General features: G+C 42.6%; 2 non-coding genes across 2 annotated transcripts; both read left to right on the forward strand.

The window, feature by feature from the left end:
• The first annotated feature begins 10,276 nt into the window (after positions 1-10,276).
• trnam-cau (transfer RNA methionine (anticodon CAU)) lies at positions 10,277-10,349 on the forward strand. Its single transcript has one exon. It is a non-coding gene; the product is annotated as a tRNA-Met (tRNA).
• A 9,035-nt stretch (positions 10,350-19,384) lies between these two features.
• On the forward strand, positions 19,385-19,457 carry trnav-aac (transfer RNA valine (anticodon AAC)). Its single transcript has one exon. It is a non-coding gene; the product is annotated as a tRNA-Val (tRNA).
• Positions 19,458-21,529: the final 2,072 nt, after the last annotated feature.

The following is a 21,529-nucleotide window of genomic DNA, read 5'->3' on the forward strand; positions in this document are numbered from 1 at the left end:
GTCCGTCTGGAGCCCAAATCCGGCTTTAATCCGCTGGATTAGCGGTGTTTAAAACCCATTCTACCTTCCATACCGGCACTGCGCCCTCACTCAGCCCTTCCACTTTATTCACTTTCTGTATCCATCTCCCAATTCATTATTGATCATTGTGTTTAAAAACATCTCTCTGCCCGAAAGTGCTGCCCAGGTCAATCAATCACTTTCCACCCTTCGATGCAGGAACAAAGCTGGAAATTTCACCCCAAATCCTCTCAAACAGCTGCTTTGACTCCAGGTCTGATCAGTAATTTCTCTGCTTCCTTTTCTCTCTCTTACAGTTAACTTGGTGGCGATTGTGATCCTGTCCCGAGGAAAGTGCGGTCTCTCCAAATGTATCAGTCGCTACCTCGTGGGAATGGCAGTGGCCGATCTCATGGTCGTTATCATTCGTGTGATACTGGTGTGGATTAATGCAATGTATCGCCCATGGCCATTCCTGCTCTTTACTCCTGTGTGTAGTTCTATTATGTTCTTGAGTGGTGCAGCCTTCGTGGTTTCTGTTTGGCTCACAGTCGCTTTCACCTTTGATCGATTTGTGGCCATTTGTTGTGAGAAGCTGAAAACTAAATATTGCACCAAGAGAACGGCGGCTGTGGTTCTGGGAACAGTGACTGTGCTGGGCTGTTTGGTGAATATCCCCTGGTACTTTACATTTCAACCTGAATATACAATTGATAATGTTCCCTGGGGTTGTGAGACTATACTGAGCTTCCGTTCTTCCCCCGCATGGGCCGCATTTCACATGTTTGACCTAATTTTAACACCTTTTATCCCGTTCTGTCTGATCTTACTGCTCAATGTTCTGACTGTCAGGTGTATTATAATGTCCAGTCGAGTCCGCAGCGGATTACGGGGCCGCAGTAATGGAGAGAATCACAAGGACCCAGAGATGGAGAACCGAAAGAAATCCATCATTTTACTCTTCAGTATATCGGGCAGTTTTATACTGTTGTGGCTGACATATGTTGTATTTATCATTTATGTGCGAATTGCAGACATTGCGTTTTATTACTCCTACTCTGACCCTGTTTTTCTCACAGATCAAACATCAAAGATGCTGCAGCTTCTCAGTTGCTGCACAAACACGTGTATTTATGTCCTGACCCAGACTAAATTCAGAGAGGAGCTGAAGAACGCGGTGAAATACCCACTCAATCTAATTGTTAAATTAGTGAAATCATAGAAACAGCTGAAGGGTTTCAAGCACTAGAACTAAATCCCATTTCATACTCCATCCCCTACACTTCCCGGGGGATGGAAAATACATTTTATATTAGCAGCACAGAGCCCTGAAATGATCTTAAATCTGATTCTGAGATTATATTTTATTGATAATCTCACCTATTGAGGCAGGATTTGCTTTGCAGACAACACGTGAATTGTGGATCTAAATGGCGGCACTAAAGAGCTCAGCTGGACTTTGAATAACTGACCGCAAGACAAAATGGGCAAAGCTCGAAATCAAAGTCACTTCTGTGGACCTGATCAGGATGTGTGTACTTCACATAAATGTTGAGAGAGAGGGAGAGAGGAAGGGAGGGAGGGAGAGAGAGAGGGGAGACAGAGAGAGGGACAGAGAGAGAGAGAGGGGAGGTGGAGAACGGGAGACAGAGAGAGAGTGAGAAAGAAGGAGTGAGGGAGCGAGAAAGAGGGAGAGAAAGGGAGAGGCAATTGGAGAGAGACAGAGACAGAGAGAGGGAGACAGAGAGAATGAGAGAGGGAGAGTCAGAGACAAAGAGAGATTTGGAGAGAGACAGAGAAAGAGAGACAGAGAAAGAAAGACAAAGGGGAAGAGAGAGGGAAAGGGTGAGAGAGGGTGGGAGAGAGAGAGGGAGAGAAAGAAGGAGAGGCAGAGAGACAGAGAGGGAGATATAGAGAGAGGGAAGCGAGGGAAAGAGAATGACAGAGAGAGAGAGAGACAGAGAGAGTGGCACATAGATTGACCGAGAGAGAGACAGAGAGAGAGACCAGGAGAAAGACAAAGAGAGAGGCAGGGAGAGAGAGACACAGAGAGAATGAGAGACAGAGAGGGCAGAGAAAGGGAAATAAACAGATAGATAGAGAGGCAGGGCAGAGGGAGAGAGACGAGAGACAGAGAGAAGGACAGACAGAGAGAGAACACAAGGACAACATAAATGTACCAATTAGAAAAGTGCAGAAATAAAGAGAGGCAGAGACAGAGTTATTCAGAGACGGAGAGAAATAAAGAGTAAGTTATTAAGACAAAAGAGAAAAATAAAGAGAGAAAGAAAGTATATATATATATATATATATATATATATACTTTCTTTCTCTATATATAATGAGAGAGAGACACTGCCAAATAATTACAAAGGAGAGGAGAGGTTAATAGACAGAAGAAATCAATTCAAAATAACTAGAGACTGAGCAAGATTCAGAGCAAGAGAGTGTCAGACATAAAACGACAAAGAGAAAGAGAAAAGGAGGAACAGAAACCAGGGAGAAAATGGAAAACAGGAGAGAGGGGGAGAAATACAAATATTAAAACAGAGACTGAGAGAGATGGAATGAAATACAGAAACAGATGCAAAGAAGAGTTCAAGAATTCAAATCGAAACAGAGAGAAAGAAGTAGACAGAAGCAGTGCTGGAGAGAGTGAGAAGCAAACAGAATGATATAAAGACAGATGGAAAGGGAAGGAGGATGAGACAGATAGAAAGAAGGAAAAGGGAAAAGTAGATCCACAGAGAGAAACAAAGAGAGAGGTGATGCCGGGAGGCTGCACAACAAAGTCACCCAGCCTTGTGTACCTGACCCTGACCATTACTTACTGCAGGAGTTTCCCAGCTGCTCTGTGTCGTAAAATAAAATCATCTGATAAACGAAAGCCTGAGATTAAATCGGCTTCAGCATGTCTGAAGGAAAAGAACGATTAAAAGGAGGAAGGGCTGTTAGAAGGATTGTTAATGACACGTTGTGAAAGACCACACAGCAGAGGATAGATCACCATAGCAATAATAACGATTCCAGGAGGGCTGGAGATGGTTTGAACTCCTGTCGGCTTGACTTGGTTACGTTGTGGACACTGAGAGAAAACAAGTGAAGTGTCAATCAATCATGGGTTGTATTTGTAGGAAACTATTTTTGATAAGCTAACGCCCCAGAGGTGTGGTTCTATGTTACAAAGAAGCTGGGCAGAAGTTGAGTGGGCAGAGACGCAGATCCACCACTGCTGCTCCAAACTCACATTTCGCTTCCTGGCAGCACCACCTCACCTGGAATCTTCATGACTGCTCGCAACCTCCCAGCTTGATGCCTCGATGCTGGTTTACAGGTTGCCTGTGAAGCAGATGACCTGGATGCCAGAGTAAGGCAGGCGACACTACAACAGGATCCATCAAAACGCCTGGAATCTTCCAGGCAAGCTTGAGTCAACCATAAGGATATAACTTTCGTTATCAGCTTAGTCGAAGATAGATATTGGATTTCCAAACGGTTATGCATTTTCGGAATTCAGAATGTGTAGTTTCATTGGTGTTAAAGCAATTCTAAATCGGGTATAATCCCAAGATGTTGATTAAATTCAAATGTAAAATTTTCTAGTGCATTAAGAATAATAAATGATTGTTTTGTTCATAAAGCCATGGTTTGTGCCTGAAGTTTCTTGAGGAGAAAGAGCCCATTATTTAAATATAAATTTTAACCTTTTGGAGATAAAAAGGCACTGCCCCAAATTAAAGTGTAAAATCACTTTGCACATTTTTATTCCTCCATCTGTACCATGTGTAACTTTCCCAGTGAGCTGCTGGGATTCTGTAATAAATCATAATGTACTCTTACCCCTTCTGCTGTCTTACTAAACTGGGCAGAGTCCCGCAGCGCTCTCCTGTTATGTTACTGTTACAAGTCCGGTTATTGTTTCAGATTAAAGAAAAATATTCGATGTTAAATATACATACATATAATATTTGATTATATATTGTATTATATTTTCTACTCCAGAAGTTGTTGTCAAATAAGAAATTCAGGGGAACTTCTTTACCCAGATGGGCTGAATGGCCTGTTTCTGTGCCGTGCTGTATTCTATGTAAAATATATATACAGATATGTACGGGGTTCAATTCGATAACCCCCAGAATCCGGGCGCGGGGGTCGATTAACCCCCACGTCATTAACCTGCACCCGGTCATTGAGATGCAGACAGTCCGTGAGATTGGTGCTGCCTGGTGATTTCCTTGATTCCTGCGAGCAGCGCTGTTGAGCGGCTTCTCACCAGCAGGGGGCCACGATATTGCGTAAGTGGCCAGCACCTCTTAAAGGCAGGCTGCACCTCTTGAAGGCAGCCTGACCTCACAAAGTCAAACATTTGATTCAGATACAAACCTCCGGGGTCATTTCTTCTCCTCCAGTTCTGATTGGAAGCTTCAGTTGAATTAAACAGACCATTGCTTAAAATGACTGGCTCCCAGTCACTGTTTTGAAACTATTTGTCAGCCTGTCTTTTTCAAACTGGTGAGTCTGTTTGGAATCTCTGAGAATGTTCATCAAGTCGTCAGTTTCCATAGTTAGTGAAAAAATGACAACAAAGAAACCAGGATGTTCGAAAGTTCGCTCACAGTTTCGTACAGTATTTGTGAATTATTTATTATTTTCTTTTCCAGTAAGGATCTCGTTGAGCTTTACATTAAAACTGTTGTCTTGCTGCTACTATTTGTTTGTTCTCTTACTGTTTCATCAATTTGTTTGGCAGTTCAAGTCTAAAACAAGATCTAGTGTAATGTGAATCTTTCACCCTCTGAAGAACAGGCACTATTAGGCACTGGATAGAACGAGTGGGCTGAGATAATCTGAAGGGGTTTCACTGTTCATTACCTGGAGCCCTTCAAATGTTACATTGATATCAGGACAAGCGTAAACGCTGATAAATTGGGAGTGAAGCCTCACCTAACAGAGGAGCTGCTTTTTCAAGCTTAGAAATACAGCTGATTTGAAATCAGCAAAATTTCACTTCATGAAAGTCGGCAAAAAGGCAACTATCTCTGAACTGTCGCCACGATTTGAAAAACAAGGACATTTTACTGATCGGGGAACAATGATCTTGTTCAAACCATACAAATTAAAAATCAATCCTAATTTTTTTTAAATAACGATCTGATATAAATCATTCTCCAACCAAACATTCCCAGGACATTGAGAGATTAAGTGAGTGGGTAAAACTGTGGCAAATGGAGTTCAATGAGGGGAAATGTGAGGTCATCCACTTCGGATCTGAGAAAGATAGATCAGAGAGATTTCTAAATGGTGAGGAGCTCGGAACTGTGGAGGAGCAGAGAAATTTAGGGTCCAACTACAGAAATCATTAAAATCTAGTGGACAGTTACAGAAATAATTAAAAAGGCTAATAGAATGTCGGCCTTTATTTCTCGAGGGCTGGAATATAAAGGGGTGGAAGTTATGTTCCAGCTGTACAGAGCTCTGGTTAGAGCCCACCTGGAGGACTGCATTCAGTTCTGGGCACTGCACCTCAGGAAGGATATATTTGGCTTGGAAGGGCTGCAGCGCAGATTCACCAGAATTATACCGGAGCTGAAAGGGTTAAATTATGAGGACAGGTTGAATAGACAAGGCTTGTATCCCCCTGACTATAGAAGATTATGTGATGATCTAATTGAGGTGTTTAGGATGATTAAAGGAACTAATAGGGTAGATAGAGAAAAAAACTATTTCCTCTGGTGGGGAATCGACAACAATGGTGCATAACCTTGAAATTGGAGGTCGGCCGTGCAGGGTTGATGTCAGGAATCACTTATTCACACAAAGGGTAGTGGGAATCTGGAACTCCCTCCCACAAAAGTCTATAGAGGCGGGGGGTCAATACGAAATTTCGAAACATAGATTGCTAGATTTTTGTTCGGCAAAAGTATTACGGATTTAGGAACCAAGGCGGTTGAATGAAGTTAAGATACAGATCTAATTAAATGGCGGAACAGGCTCAAGGAGCTGAATGGTGTATTCCTGTTCCTATGTAACTTTCTCGAGGGGCTGAATGGCCTCCACCTGTTCCAATGTAACAGGATCGAGGGACTGATTGGCCTCCTCCTGTTCCAACCTAACATGCTCGAGGGGCTGAATTTCGTCCAATTCCTGTATAACAGGCTCGAGCTGCTGAACGGCCTCCGCCTGTCGCTATGTAACAGGCTTGAGGGGCTGATTGGCCTTCAGTTCCTGTATAACATGCTCGAGGGGCTGAATGGCCTCCTCTTCCCACTTAACAGGCTCGAGTAGCTGAATGGCGTCCAGTTCCTGTGAAACAGGCTCGAGGGACACAATGTAATAGGACCATGATTCTGAATGGCCTTCAGTTCCCGTATAACAGTATCGAGGGGCTGAATGGCCTCCTCCTGTTGCTATCCGACAGGCTCGAGAGGTTGATTGGCCTCCAGTTCCTGGAAAGAAGGGCTGAATGGCCTCCTCCTTTTCCTGTGTAACAGCCTTGAGGGGCTGAATGTTCTCCAGAATCAGGAACTGTCGCTCTCGATTGGAAAATTGCACATATCACTCCGCTTTTTAAGAAAGGAGAGAGAGGGAAACCTGGGAATTATCAACCAGTTAGCCTAAGATCTGTTGTGGGGAAAATGCTGGAGTCTATAATTAAGGATAGGGTGACTGAACACCTCGAGAATTTTCAGTTAATCAGAGAGAGCCAGCATGGATTTGTGAAAGGTAGATCGTGCCTGACAAATCTGAATGAATTTTATGAAGCCGTGACTGAAGTAGTGGTCAGGGGAATGTCAATGGATGTTAATTATATGGACTTCCAAAAGGCATTTGATAAGGTCCCAAATAAGAGACTGTTAGCTAACATAGAAGCCCATGGAATCGAGGGAAAAGTACGGACTTGGTTCGGAAGTTGGCTGAGCGAAAAGCGACAGAGAGTAGGGATAATGGGTAGGTCCTCACATTGGCAGGATGTGACTCGTGGAGTCCCGCAGGGATCTGTCTTGGGGCCTCAATTATTTACAATATTTATTAACGACTAAGTTTGCCGATGACACAAAGATTGGTGGCATTGTAAGCAGTGTAGATGAAAACATAAAATTATAAAGCGATATTGATAGATTAGGTGAATGGGCAAAACTGTGGCAAATGGAATTCAGTGTAGACAAATGTGAGGTCATCCATTTTGGATCAAAAAAGGATGGAACAGGGCACTTTCTAAATGGTAAAAAGTTAAAAACAGTGGATGTCCAAATGGACTTCCGTTTCAGGTACACAGATCATTGAAGTGTCATGAACAGGTGTATAAAATAATCAAGAAGGCCAATGGAATGCTGGCCTTTATATCTAGAGGACTAGAGTACAAGGGGGCAGATGTTGTGCTGCAGCTATACAAAACCTTGGTTAGACCGCACCTGGAGTACTGTGAGCAGTTCTGGGCACCGCACCTTCGGAAGGACATATTGGCCTTGGAGGGAGTGCAGTGTGGGTTTACTAGAATGATACCCGGGCTTCAAGCATTAAGTTACAAGGAGACATTACACAATGTGGGTTGTATTCTCTAGAGTTTGGAAGGTTAAGGGGTGATCTGATCGAAGTTTATAAGATATTAAGGGGAACTATTTCCGCTGGTTGGGGAATCTAGGAGTAGGGGGCACAATATAAAAATTAGAGCCAGACCTTTCAGGTGTGAGATTAGAAAACATTTCTACACACGTAAAGGGTGGTAGAAGTTTGGAACTCTCTTCTGCAAACGACAATTGATACTAGCTCAATTGCTAAATTTAAACGTGAGATCGATAGCTTTTTGTCAACCAAAGTTATTAAGGGATATGGGCCAAAGGCAGGTATATGGAGTTAGATCACAGATCAGCCATGATCTTATCAAATGGCGGATCAGGCACGAGAGGCTGAATGGCATATCCTGTTCCTATATTCCGATGAATGGCCTCTTTTATCTGTGAAACAGGCTGGAGGGGCTGAATGGCCTCCTCCTCTTCCTGTCGAACAGCCTTGAGGTACTTGCCGCTATTACGTCCAACGTGGCTGCCGTAATCACCTCCATTTTATCCAAGATCGCCGTCGTGCTTACCGCCATTTTGTCCAATATGGCCGCCGTACTTGCGACCATTTTGTCCAAGATGGCCGCCTTACTTTCAGCCGTTTTGTCCAAAGTGGCCGCCATACTTGCCGCCATTTTGTCCAAGATGGCCGCCGTGCTAGCCGACATTTTGTTCAATATGGCTGCCATACTTACTGCCTTTTTGACCAAAACGGCCACCGTACTTGCCGCCATTTTGTCCAAGATGTCCTTCGTACCTGCCGCAACTTTGTCCATGACGGCCGCCGTACATGCGGCCATTTTTTTCAAGATGGCCGCTGTAGATTTAGTCTGGATGGAGTTAAGAAGCAGCAAGGGGCAGAAAACACCGGTGGGAGTTGTCTATAGGCTTCTAAACAGTAGTGGTAATATAGGGGTCGGCATCAAACAGGAAATTAGAGATGCATGTAATCATGGGTGCCTTTAATCTACATATCGACTGGCCAAACCCAATTACCAATAATACTGTGGAGGATGAATTCCTGGAGTGTGCACGAGATGATATTTTAGACCAGTGCGATGAAGAGCCAACTGGGGAACAGTCTATCCTTGATTGGGTATTGTGCAATGAGAAGGGGTTAATTAATAATCTTGTTGTGCGGGGTCCTCTTGGCAAGAGTGACCATAACATGATAGAATTCGTCATTAAGATGGAAAGTGAAGTAGTCCAATCCGAAACTAGGGTCCTAAATCTAAACAAAGGAAACTACGAAGGTATGAGGAATGAGTTGGCTATGATAGATTGGGAAACTTCATTAAAAGGCATGACGGTGGATAGGCAATGGCTAACATTTTAGGAACGAATGCATAAATTGCAAAAGTTTTTGGCATAAAAACACAAATGGGTAAGTGGCCCAACCATGGCTAACACAAGTAATTAAGGATAGTATTAGATCCAAAGAGGAGTCATATAAAGTGCCAGAAAAAGTAGCAAGCCTGAAGATTGGGAGCAGTTTAGAATTCAACAAAAAAGCACCAAGCGATTGATTAAGAGGGTAAAATAGATTGTGAGAGTAAACTTGCAAGGAACATAAAAGTGGACTGTAAAAGCTTCTACAAGTATGTGAAAAGAAAAAGATTAGTGAAGACAAAAGTAGGTCCATTACAGTCAGAAACGGGAGGATTTATAATGGGGAACAAGGAAATGGCAGAACAATTAAACAAATACTTTGGTTCTGTCTTCACGGAAGAGGACACAAATAACTTCCCAGAAATGCTCGGGACTAGTGAGAAAGAGGAATTAAAGGAAATTAGTATTAGTAAACGAATAGTGCTGGAGAAATCAATAGGACTGAAAGCCGATAAAACCCCAGGGCCTGATAATCTGCATCCCAGAGCACTGAAAGAGGTAGTCATGGAAATAATGAATGCATTAGTCGTCATCTTCCAAAATTCGATAGATTATGGAACAGTTCCTACAGATTGGAGGGTGGCAAATATAAACCCACTATTTAAAAAAGGAAGGAGAGAGAAAACAGGGAACTACGGACCGGTTAGCCTAACATCAGTAGTAGGGAAAATATGAGAGTCTATTATAAAGGATGTGATAACAGGACACTCAGAAAATATCAACGGGATTAGACAAAGTCAACATGGATTTATGAAAGGGAAATCATGTTTGACAAATCTACTGGAGTTTTTTGAGGATGTAACTGGCAGAATAGATAAGGGAGAACCAGTGGATGTGTTTTATTTGGATTTTCAGAAGGCTTTTGATAAAGTCCCACATATAAGTGTGCAAAATTAAAACACATGGGATTGGTGGCAATATACTTTGAGCCAGAATTAAACCAGCGATTTGCCTTTCAAGTTTCAATCTCTACAAGTTTTCTGCACTACCAGCTGAGCAACGGAAGGGAAGCAGCAAAGGTCCCTCTCTTTAGTGATTTTTCACCGTGCGCCTTTTGACACTCCCGGACTCGTGGAGTCGTGTGGAAATGACCGAGACTGACTCGATACCTGCTCATACCGCAGCGCTGTGGGAGTGTGAGCTCCTAATTACTTGCTGCACCCTGGGCCAGTGGAGAAATGAATAACGTGTCTGACCAGAATTCAGGAGATTGTTGGTTCGATTTCCACCTGGATGGATGGTTTTTGCAAACTGCCAATTAGTTCATGACTTTACACCTTGCAAACTGTCCGACTTGGTAGTGCTGCCTGGACAGTTATGTTTCAAGTGCCTTCTTAGCGCAGCAGGCAGCGCGTCAGTCTCATAATCTGAAGGTCCTGAGTTCAATCCTCAGAGAAGGCATAATTAAGCTTTTTTTTCCATCTTTGCTCAAGACCAAAATCAAGAATTTTTGCTTCCTGCAGCACACCAAAAGGTTTGCTGCCCCTTGACCTCTGTGTGCCATCGCACGCAGTGAAGCTTAAGAAGTACATGGGCCATGGGCTCGCTGAAAACTGACGCCACTTTTTTTCTGGACAATTGACCCAAGTCAAAAGGTGTATGGAGAATGCAACAATCTATCCTGCTATCTCTCACATGCTCAGCGAGAATCATAGAAAGGTTACAGCACGGAATGAGGCCATTCGACCTATCGAGTCCGCACCGGCTCTATGCACGAGCAACCCAGCTAGTCCCACTCCCCCGCCCCATTCCCGTCGACCTGAAAATGATTTCTTTTCCACGATTGAATCATGCCCTCGGGCAGTGCATTCCAGATCCTAACTGCTCGCTGTGTAAAAATGTTTTTCCTCATGTTACCTTTAATTCTTTTGCCAATCAACTTTATTTCTATTTCCTCTGGTCCTTGACCCTTCCACCAATGGGAACAGTTTCTCTCTATCTACTCTGTCTAGACCCTTCATGATTTTGAATACCTCCATCAAGTCTCCTCGCAACAGTCTCTGTTCCAAGGAGAACAACTCCAGCTTCTCCAGCCTCTCCACGTTACTGGAGCCCCTCATCCATGGAATCAATCTAGTAAATCTCTTCAGCACCCTCTCGGAGACCTTCACATCTTTCCTAAAATGCAGTGGCCAGAAGTGGACACAATACTACAGTTTTGGCCGAAACATTGTTTTATAAAGGTTCATCATGACTTCCATACTTTTGTAGTCTATTTAAAAAGCCCTGGATCACGTATGCTTTTTAACCGCTTTCCCAACCTGCCCTGCCACCTTGAACGATTTGTGCACATATACCCCCAGATCTCTCTGTTCCTGTGCCCCTTTTAGAATTGTGCCCTGTAGTTTATATTGCCTCTCCTCGTTCTTCCTACCGAAATGCATGATTTCGCATTTTTCTGCGTTAACTTTCATTTGCCACGTATACGCCCATGCCACCAGCCTGTCTATATCCTCTTGAAGTCGATCACTATCCACCTCACTGTTCACTACACTTCCATTTTTGAGTCATATGCAAATTTGGAAATTGTGCCCTATACACCCAAGTCCAAGTCATTAATGTATATCAAGAAAAGCAGTGGTCCCAGAACTGGTCCCTGGGGAACACCACTGTACCCCTCCTTACAGTCCGAAAAACAACCATTCACCACTACTCTCTGTTTCCTGGACCTGAGCCAATTCTGTATCCATGTTGCTACTGCCCCCTTTATTCCACATTTGAGGTTGTTTCTTGTAAATTGCCCATCACAGTAGCTGCTTCGCACTCGCTTCCAAGCAGCTCCACTACCAGCAGATAAATCTTGCCTTGGGTTGGCCCCTCCCTGAATTCAATCAATATTTTGCTCCAATCGGAGTTATCGAGTATCAACAAGTGAGCGACAGCAGAACGGGAAGCCACAGTAATCGTGAATGATGCTGAGAAGAGCCCGAGCCTGCGGAAAGCAGACGAGGATAGGAACAACCGTGCCGAGCTTGAGGGAGCAGCGAGAACCCAGTATGTCTCTCTGTCTGTCTGACTGATAGAAGACTTTTTTTGCCTGAAAGCGGTTTGAAGTGTTGTTGCTCAAAGGCACTCACTGCTGGTGAGCAGAGGCAAATGCTCGAGCAAAACAGCCGTGTTTGGGCAGACACAGAAAGCTTTAAGTTATGAGAAATGAAAAGAGGTCTCCTGTGCCTCAGCGCCAACGTGTTAAGCTGTCGGCTGCCTGTAAATTTAAGAGAACGGCCTGGAGCTAATTACTCCAAAAGCACGTTCGCTACTTCGAACAAGCAACCTGAGGATGACTTTGATCTGTTAATTGTACAACAGTTCTCCACTCTACCTGAGCGATCGAAGGGAAGCAGCAAAGGTCTTTGGGGATTGTTCACCGTGTGCCTTTTGACTGTCCTGGACACGTGGAATCGGGTGGGCATGACCGAGACTGTCTCGGTACCTGCTCATTCTTCAGAGCTGTGGGAGTGTGAGCTGTTACTACAGTTTTACAACCTCGGCCAGTGGAGTCATGGATAACGTTTCTGTTTACAAATAACACCCGTTCTATGTTCGTTTCCCGCTGGACTCGAAGGTTTCTGCGAACTGTTTTTTGTTACAAAACAGACATTACTGCATAAAATTGGTCAGAGAGACTTCTGTGATCAACAGCCTGAAGGAGAAAGAGGGCTCGGTGACGTCTTCAAAGACCGACATACTGAGTCCACCCCACCTTGTATTGTACAGAATGTAATATAAGTTATGTACTGAGTCCACCCCACCTTGTATTGTACAGAATGTAATACAAGATATGTACTGAGTCCACCCACCTTGTATTGTACAGAATGTAATATAAGTTATGTGCTGAGTCCACCCCACCTTGTATTGTACAGAATGTAATATAAGATATGTACTGAGTCCACCCCACTTTGTATTGTACAGAATGTAATACAAGATATGTACTGAGTCCACCCCACCTTGTATTGTACAGAATGTAATATAAGATATGTACTGAGTCCACCCCACCTTGTATTGTACAATATGTAATATAAGATATGTACTGAGTCCACCCCACCTTGTATTGTGCAGAATGTAATATAAGATATGTACTGAGTCCACCCCACCTTGTATTGTACAGAATGTAATATAAGTTATGTGCTGTGTCCACCCCACTTTGTATTGTACAGAATGTAATATAAGATATGTACTGAGTCCACCCCACCTTGTATTGTACAGAATGTAATATAAGATATGTACTGAGTCCACCCCACCTTGTATTGTACAGAATGTAATATAAGATATGTACTGAGTCCACCCCACCTTGTATTGTACAGAATGTAATATAAGATATGTACAGAGTCCACCCACCTTGTATTGTACAGGATGTAATATAAGATATGTACTGAGTCCACCCCACCTTGTATTGTACAGGATGTAATATAAGATATGTACTGAGTCCACCCCACCTTGTATTGTACAGGATGTAATATAAGATATGTACTGAGTCCACCCCACCTTGTATTGTACAGGATGTAATATAAGATATGTACTGAGTCCACCCCACCTTGTATTGTACAGAATGTAATATAAGATATGTACTGAGTCCTCCCCACCTTGTATTGTACAGAATGTAATATAAGATATGTACTGAGTCCACCCCGCTTTGTATTGTACAGAATGTAATATAAGATATGGACTGAGTCCACCCCACCTTGTATTGTACAGAATGTAATACAAGATATGTACTGAGTCCACCCCACCTTGTATTGTACAGAATGTAATATAAGATATGTACTGAGTCCACCCCACTTTGTATTGTACAGAATGTAATACAAGATATGTACTGAGTCCACCCCACCTTGTATTGTACAGAATGTAATATAAGATATGTACTGAGTCCACCCCACTTTGTATTGTACAGAATGTAATACAAGATATGTACTGAGTCCACCCCACCTTGTATTGTACAGAATGTAATATAAGATATGTACTGAGTCCACCCCACCTTGTATTGTACAATATGTAATATAAGATATGTACTGAGTCCACCCCACCTTGTATTGTACAGAATGTAATATAAGATATGTACTGAGTCCACCCCACCTTGTATTGTACAATATGTAATATAAGATATGTACTGAGTCCACCCACCTTGTATTGTACAGGATGTAATATAAGATATGTACTGAGTCCTCCCCACCTTGTATTGTACAGAATGTAATATAAGATATGTACTGAGTCCACCCCGCTTTGTATTGTACAGAATGTAATATAAGATATGTACTGAGTCCACCCCACCTTGTATTGTACAGAATGTAATATAAGATATGGACTGAGTCCACCCCGCTTTGTATTGTACAGAATGTAATACAAGATATGTACTGAGTCCACCCCACCTTTTATTGTACAGAATATAATATAAGATATTTACTGAGTCCACACCACCTTGTATTGCACAGAATTTGAAATTAGATATGTCGTGCGTTTTCTTTTGAAATAGCATGATCATAGTGTGTGCGATCTATTTTGTATTGTTTTGAACTGAAAGTGCGACTTTTACACTGAACTGTATGTACCCTTAAATTTTATGAAATGAAGTATACTTTGAAATTTTTAAAAAGTTGCTGCTCAAAGGCGCTCCCTGCTGGTGAACAGAGTGAAATGTTCGAGTGAAACAGCCGTTCGGGCAGACACAGAAAGCTTTAAGTTTTGAGAAAGGATAAGAGTTGTCAACATGTTGAGCTGTCGGCTGGAAAGTTAAAAGAGCGGCCTTGAGCTAATTGCTCCAAAAGAGCACTCGCTCCTTCAAGCCGGAATTCAAACACTGATCGAAGGATGAATTTGCTTTGTGTTCTAGGTCAATTAAGCATCTTCCGCTCCACCAGATGAGCGATCGAAGGGAAGCAGTGAAGGTTTTTCTCTTTGGTGATTGTTCACCATGCGTCTTTTGACACTCCCGGACTCGTGGAGTCGCGTGGCCACTGATTCGGTACCTGCTCATACCGCAGCGCTGTGGAAGTGTGAGCTGTTACTTTCTCTCCACACCCTGAGCCAGTGGAGCAATGGGTAACGTGTTTGACTCAAGGCCAGAAGTTTGCAAGTTTGCTTTCTAGATGGTTCATGTACACGTTTTTTTTTATTACAAAATATATTTTGTTTCATAAAATTTAATAATCCACAGAGTTCAAAATAAATATCGCAATTTCAAATCAATGCAATTCAAAACAACACAAAGCAGAACGTGCATAGTATGATCCCAATATCGCAATTCAAACAAAGTACATATTTTATAATATATGGTGACCAATATCACGTGGGATGGCCTTACCCGGTTCCCTTTCCCCATAGAGCTTTTGCGTAGGCCGCACTTCACTTCAATGCGTCACGCAGCACGTACTCCTGGACTTCGGAATGTGCCAGTTGGCAACACTCGGTCGTGGGCTGCTCCCTCAGCTGAAAGGTCAAGAGGTTTCAGACAGGCCAAAGGGCCTACTTCACCGAGTTGGTGGACTTCCAGCAGCAGTTGATATCTGTCTCGGTGTGTGTCCTGGGGAACAGTCCATAGATCACAACGTCCTGTGTTACCGCGGTGTTGGGGATGAACGGGACCGATACCAACGATTCTCTCTCCAAACATTCTGATTGAAGGGTAAGTCCATCAGGAGACGGACGACGGTCTCCTGCCCGCCGCAGCCTCGAGGGCAGCTCACGGTGGTGCTGAGATTCTATCAGTGTTGGAAGGACTGCACTGGAAGGCCTTTCTCACCACCATCCAGGCTACAACCTGGTGGCTGTTCATCAGTTCCAGCGATGGATGTTCTGCCAAATGGCATCGACTATCTGGTCGAGGAACTGCCTGTTCGGAGCCTGCCTCTCCTTTCCCTGCCGGATCCCCGGAACGTTCCGTGCTGACCACTGTCTGAGGTCTTTGTGGTCAAAGTGGTTCCTCCTCGGGAACTTCTTCACCTGGGACAGATGGGGGCGATGGTCCAGCTGGACGGGACGTCCTGCATCTGCTCCATCAGCATAGAAACTCAGTGAGCAGTGATTTTCCTCTTCTCAGCAGCATTCCTGATTACTGAGGTTTCCCGTTCTGCTGTTCTGGGGAATGAGGTGGGTCAAGTGGAGCAAGTATCAGGGGGGATAATTTAGGGAACAGCAATTATAATATCATGAGGTTTCGATTCGTGATGGACAAGGAAAGGAGCAATCTACAGTAAAAATACTTCATTGCAAGAGTGACAATTTCAGTGGGTTGAGAAACGGATAAATTGGAATCAAAGATTGGCAGGCAAATTGTATTCGAGGAATGGGTGGCCTTTAAAGAGGAGATGGTACGGGTACAGTCTAGGTACATTCCCACGAGGGGGAAACGTAGGGCAACAAAAGGCAGCGTTCCCTGGATGACGAAAGAGATAGAGAGTAAGATGAAGTAGAGAAAGTGGGCTTATGACAGATAATACAAGTGAGAACCAGGGTAAATATAGAAACCTCAGAGGAGAAGTGAAAAATGAAGTAAGAGGGGCAAAGAGAATATGAGAGTAGACTGGCGGCTAACACAAAAGGGGAATCCAAAAGTTTTCTACAGGCAGATAATAGTAAACGGGTAGTAAGAAGAGGATGTGGCCGATTAGAGAACAAAAAGTAGGTTTACGCATGGCGGCAGAGGGCATGGCTGACGCACTAAATGAGCACTTTTGCATCTGTCTTTAACAAGGAAGAAGATGCTGCCAAAGTCACAGTAAAATGGGAGGTAGTTGAGATACTGGATGGGCTAAAAAATGATAAAGAGGAGGTACTAAAACGGCTGGCTGTGCTTAAAGTAGATAAGTCACCCGGTCCAGATGGGATGCATCCTTGGTTGCTGAGGGAAGTAAGGATGGAAGTTGCTGAGTTAATGGCCATAAACTTCCAATCATCCTTAGATGATACGGAGGTGGTGCCAGTCGACTGGAGAACTGCAAATGTTACACCCTTGTTCAAAAAAAGGTGTCAGGATAAAAGAATCAACTACAGGCCAGTCAGTTTAACCTCGGTGGTGGGGAAGCTTTTAGAAACAAATAATCCGGGGCAAAATTAATAGCCACTTGGACAAGTGTGGATTAATCAAGGGACTAATTGGATAGCCCTTTCAAAGAGCTAGCACAGGTTCAGTGGGCAGAATGGCCTTCTCTTGTGCCGTACCTACTATGAAAATATGAAACTATGCACAAAACAACTTCAACGTCATGAACCTGAAAAAGAATGGCAGCCAGTATGGCAACAATCTTACTGAGGGACAAACTGGACATCTTACTGAGGTGCAAGGCGGCCATCTTACTGAGGGGCAAGGCAGCCAACTTACTGAGGAGCAAGGCAAACAAATTACGGGCGGGAAAGGGGGCAATGTCAAACAAAATGGCCTCCATGAAACTGAAACAAAATGGCCGACCTGATCCTGAAGCAAAATGACCACCAGGAAGGCAGCCATCTTACTGAGGGCCAAGGTGGAGCTTGTTATGATGAGAGAGACGGAGAGGGTTTATTTGCTGTTCCTGTTAAATTACAGTTGCATTATAGTTAAAGATACAAACTGAGTGAGATTGGCAGTAGTTGATGTTTAACACAAAGACAGCGGTGCAGTGAAGGAATTAAACACCAAAACGTGAACTTCTGCTGAAAAAAAAGGATTAACGTTTTTTTTTGACGTAATGTTCACGGCGAAGGAGAGACCAGACAATCGGACGAAAGGTCAAATTAGCCATTTTGTGTAGAGAATGCAATTCTAGCTTCTATTAAATAAATCAGAGTAAAATTGGACTCAATGTGACTGTAGTTCTGATCTGGGATGGTGTTTATTTCTCCATTATTATTTAATCTGAAACAATAACAGTATTTATAACTGTAACAGAGCAGAAGAGTACTGCGGGACCCTGTCACACAGTAACACAGCAAAAGGGGTAAGAGTACAGTGTGATTTATCACAGAATCCAGCAGCTCACTGGGAAAGTTACACATGGTACAGATGGAGGAGCAGAAAGGTACAAAGTGATTTTACACTTTAATTTGGGGCAATGACGTTTTATCTCCACGAGGTTTAGTTTTATAATTAACTTAATGGTCTCTTTTTCCTCAAGAAACTTCAGGCACAGACCACGACTTCAGAAAGAAAACAATCAGTTATTATTAATACACAAGAAAAATTGACATTAGAATTTGAACAACATCTTGGGTTTATGCCCGATTTAGAATTGCTTTAACACCAATAAAACAACACATTCTGAATTCTAAAAATGTCTAACCGTTTGGAAACCAAATGTCTATCTTAGACTAAGCCCATAACGAAAGTTCTCTCCTCATTTGAGGCTAATTCGGGAGTTTAATGACTTCGACATTTTTTCCCTGTGACTTGTATAGTTTCGATCGATGATATGTTCGTGAAAAGAGTCAGTGTAAAGAGAGTTAGCAGCTCATGTTTTCCCGAGACACTTCCTTCAGCCCTGAGACCGAAACGTTTGTCGTTTCCGTAGTGTAGTGGTTATCATGTTCACCAGTTACACGCAGAAAGTCCCCGATTTGACCTCGGAGGGAAGCATTTTGTTGGGACTTGCTCCCCATAAACCTCCAGGGTCGAGTTTCTTCAAGCGTGAAAGGGGCTACAAACCTTTTTAAATTTAACAGCGGCTGCACCAGATTCCTGGTATAATAAGCATTAAACATTTTTAAGCAGACTCCCAAAATACAATATGTAAAATGGGAAGGGAGAAACGTTCATGACATGCAAAGCACAAAGATTTATAAATGTTTTAATTGTCACTTAGCAAACAAGTTAGCATTTCCTTCAGTGTGCAACAGAACGTATTAATGGCGATTAAAAAAAACATTAAGTGTCTCACATACTTGAATTATTTTTGTGCAATGAACTATTCCCAACGACTAGGGAACACTGCATCAAACATATATATTTAAGTATATAATACGTACACGTACATAAAAAAATCTATGCCCCTAGCAGACCTTGTGGCGCAACGGTCGGCCACCCAGGGACGAAAATTGCACATTTTTTCCCACTTTAGGATTTATCGCCTCATTCTGATAGCCATGAAGCTGGTGCCAGGTTTTAATTCCCGATCTGCAGTAAGTGGGAGCACTTTAAATGGCTCCGATCTCTTAATCTCATTTCAAGTTTTCTAATGTGTGATTTGGTTGCAAGAAAACACTCTGTGAACAATGTCATCTGAGCATGCCTGATTCGCCATAATTTAAACTGCGGTCGGATATCAGGCAGATGCAAAAAAAAACAGTGAATTGTTTGTGTCGGCGCGATGCTCTGGGATTCCCCGCCTGACCATCGCCACCTGTCCTTCTCTGCAGCCTTCCGAAATACAGCGCAGCAAATGTATCCCTGTGAAATCAGCTCCTGGACAGTAATGCGGAAATTGTTTGGCTGAGGGGTTATGTCTCTAACACGGGAGTCGAGGCATCAGGTTTCCGTAGTGTAGTGGTTATCACATTCGCCTAACACGCGAAAGGTGCCCGGTTCGAAACCGGGCGGAAACATTTTGCAAACTTGTCCCCATTAAAAATGATTAAATATTTAACGATTCACATTGCTGAACAATGTGAACAAAGTCCATATCTCCCAGCCCTGTTATTGCAGTCCGCTGAGAGCAGGCGATGAATGCCAGCGTGATATTGGGGGTGAAGGCTGCTTCCAATACTGTCTCATTACCGGTGGGACCTGGCGGAGATTTGATCAGCCCTATCTATTCAACCAATGCATGAAACGGTGTTTGAGAAACATTCGTATATATAATAACATCCAGGATCCTGTCTTCAGAGTGCGTGGCACAAAGGTCTGACTCCAGATCAAAAGGCTGCGTGTTCACATCACATCGGGGTCACTGTTTCTTTCACCGCTCACATGAGACCGGATAATTCCCGAATGAAGGTTTTAATTGCTTTTTCACAAAAAAACTGAGTCCACCCCACTTTGTATTGTACAGAATGTAATATAAGATATGGACTGAGTCCACCCCACCTTGTATTGTACAGAATGTAATATAAGATATGGACTGAGTCCACCCCACCTTGTATTGTACAGAATGTAATATAAGTTATGTACTGAGTCCACCCCACCTTGTATTGTACAGAATGTAATATAAGTTATGTACTGAGTCCAACCCACCTTGTATTGTGCAGAATGTAATACAAGATATGTACTGAGTCCACCCAACCTTGTATTGTACAGAATGTAATATAAGATATGGACTGAGTCCACCCCACTTTGTATTGTACAGAATGTAATATAAGATATGTACTGAGTCCACCCCACTTTGTATTGTACAGAATGTAATATAAGATATGGACTGAGTCCACCCCACCTTGTATTGTAGAGAATGTAATATAAGATATGGACTGAGTCCACCCCACCTTGTATTGTACAGAATGTAATATAAGATATGGACTGCGTCCACCCCACCTTATATTGTACAGAATGTAATATAAGTTATGTACTGAGTCCACCCCACCATGTATTGTACAGAATGTAATATAAGATATGTACTGAGTCCACCCCACTTTGTATTGTACATAATGTAATATAAGATATGTACTGAGTCCACCCCACTTTGTATTGTACAGAATGTAATATAAGATATGTACTGAGTCCACCCCACTTTGTATTGTACAGAATGTAATATAAGATATGTACTGAGTCCACCCCACTTTGTATTGTACAGAATGTAATATAAGATATGTACTGAGTCCACCCCACTTTGTATTGTACAGAATGTAATATAAGATATGTACTGAGTCCACCCCACTTTGTATTGTACAGAATGTAATATAAGATATGTACTGAGTCCACCCCACTTTGTATTGTACAGAATGTAATATAAGATATGTACTGAGTCCACCCCACTTTGTATTGTACAGAATGTAATATAAGATATGTACTGAGTCCACCCCACTTTGTATTGTACAGAATGTAATATAAGATATGTACTGAGTCCACCCCACTTTGTATTGTACAGAATGTAATATAAGATATGTACTGAGTCCACCCCACCTTGTATTGTACAGAATATAATATAAGATATGTACTGAGTCCACCCCACCTTGTATTGTACAGAATGTAATATAAGATATGTGCTGTGTCCACCCCACTTTGTATTGTACAGAATGTAATATAAGATATGTACTGAGTCCACCCCACCTTGTATTGTACAGAATTTAATATAAGTTATGTACTGAGTCCACCCCACCTTGTATTGTACAGAATGTAATATAAGATATGGACTGAGTCCACCCCACTTTGTATTGTACATAATGTAATATAAGATATGTACTGAGTCCACCCCACTTTGTATTGTACAGAATGTAATATAAGATATGGACTGAGTCCACCCCACCTTGTATTGTAGAGAATGTAATATAAGATATGGACTGAGTCCACCCCACCTTGTATTGTACAGAATGTAATATAAGATATGGACTGCGTCCACCCCACCTTATATTGTACAGAATGTAATATAAGTTATGTACTGAGTCCACCCCACCTTGTATTGTACAGAATGTAATACAAGATATATACTGAGTCCACCCAACCTTGTATTGTACAGAATGTAATA

This window comes from Heptranchias perlo, unplaced genomic scaffold, assembly GCF_035084215.1.
Source record: "Heptranchias perlo isolate sHepPer1 unplaced genomic scaffold, sHepPer1.hap1 HAP1_SCAFFOLD_63, whole genome shotgun sequence".
Taxonomy (NCBI): Eukaryota; Metazoa; Chordata; class Chondrichthyes; order Hexanchiformes; family Hexanchidae; genus Heptranchias; species Heptranchias perlo.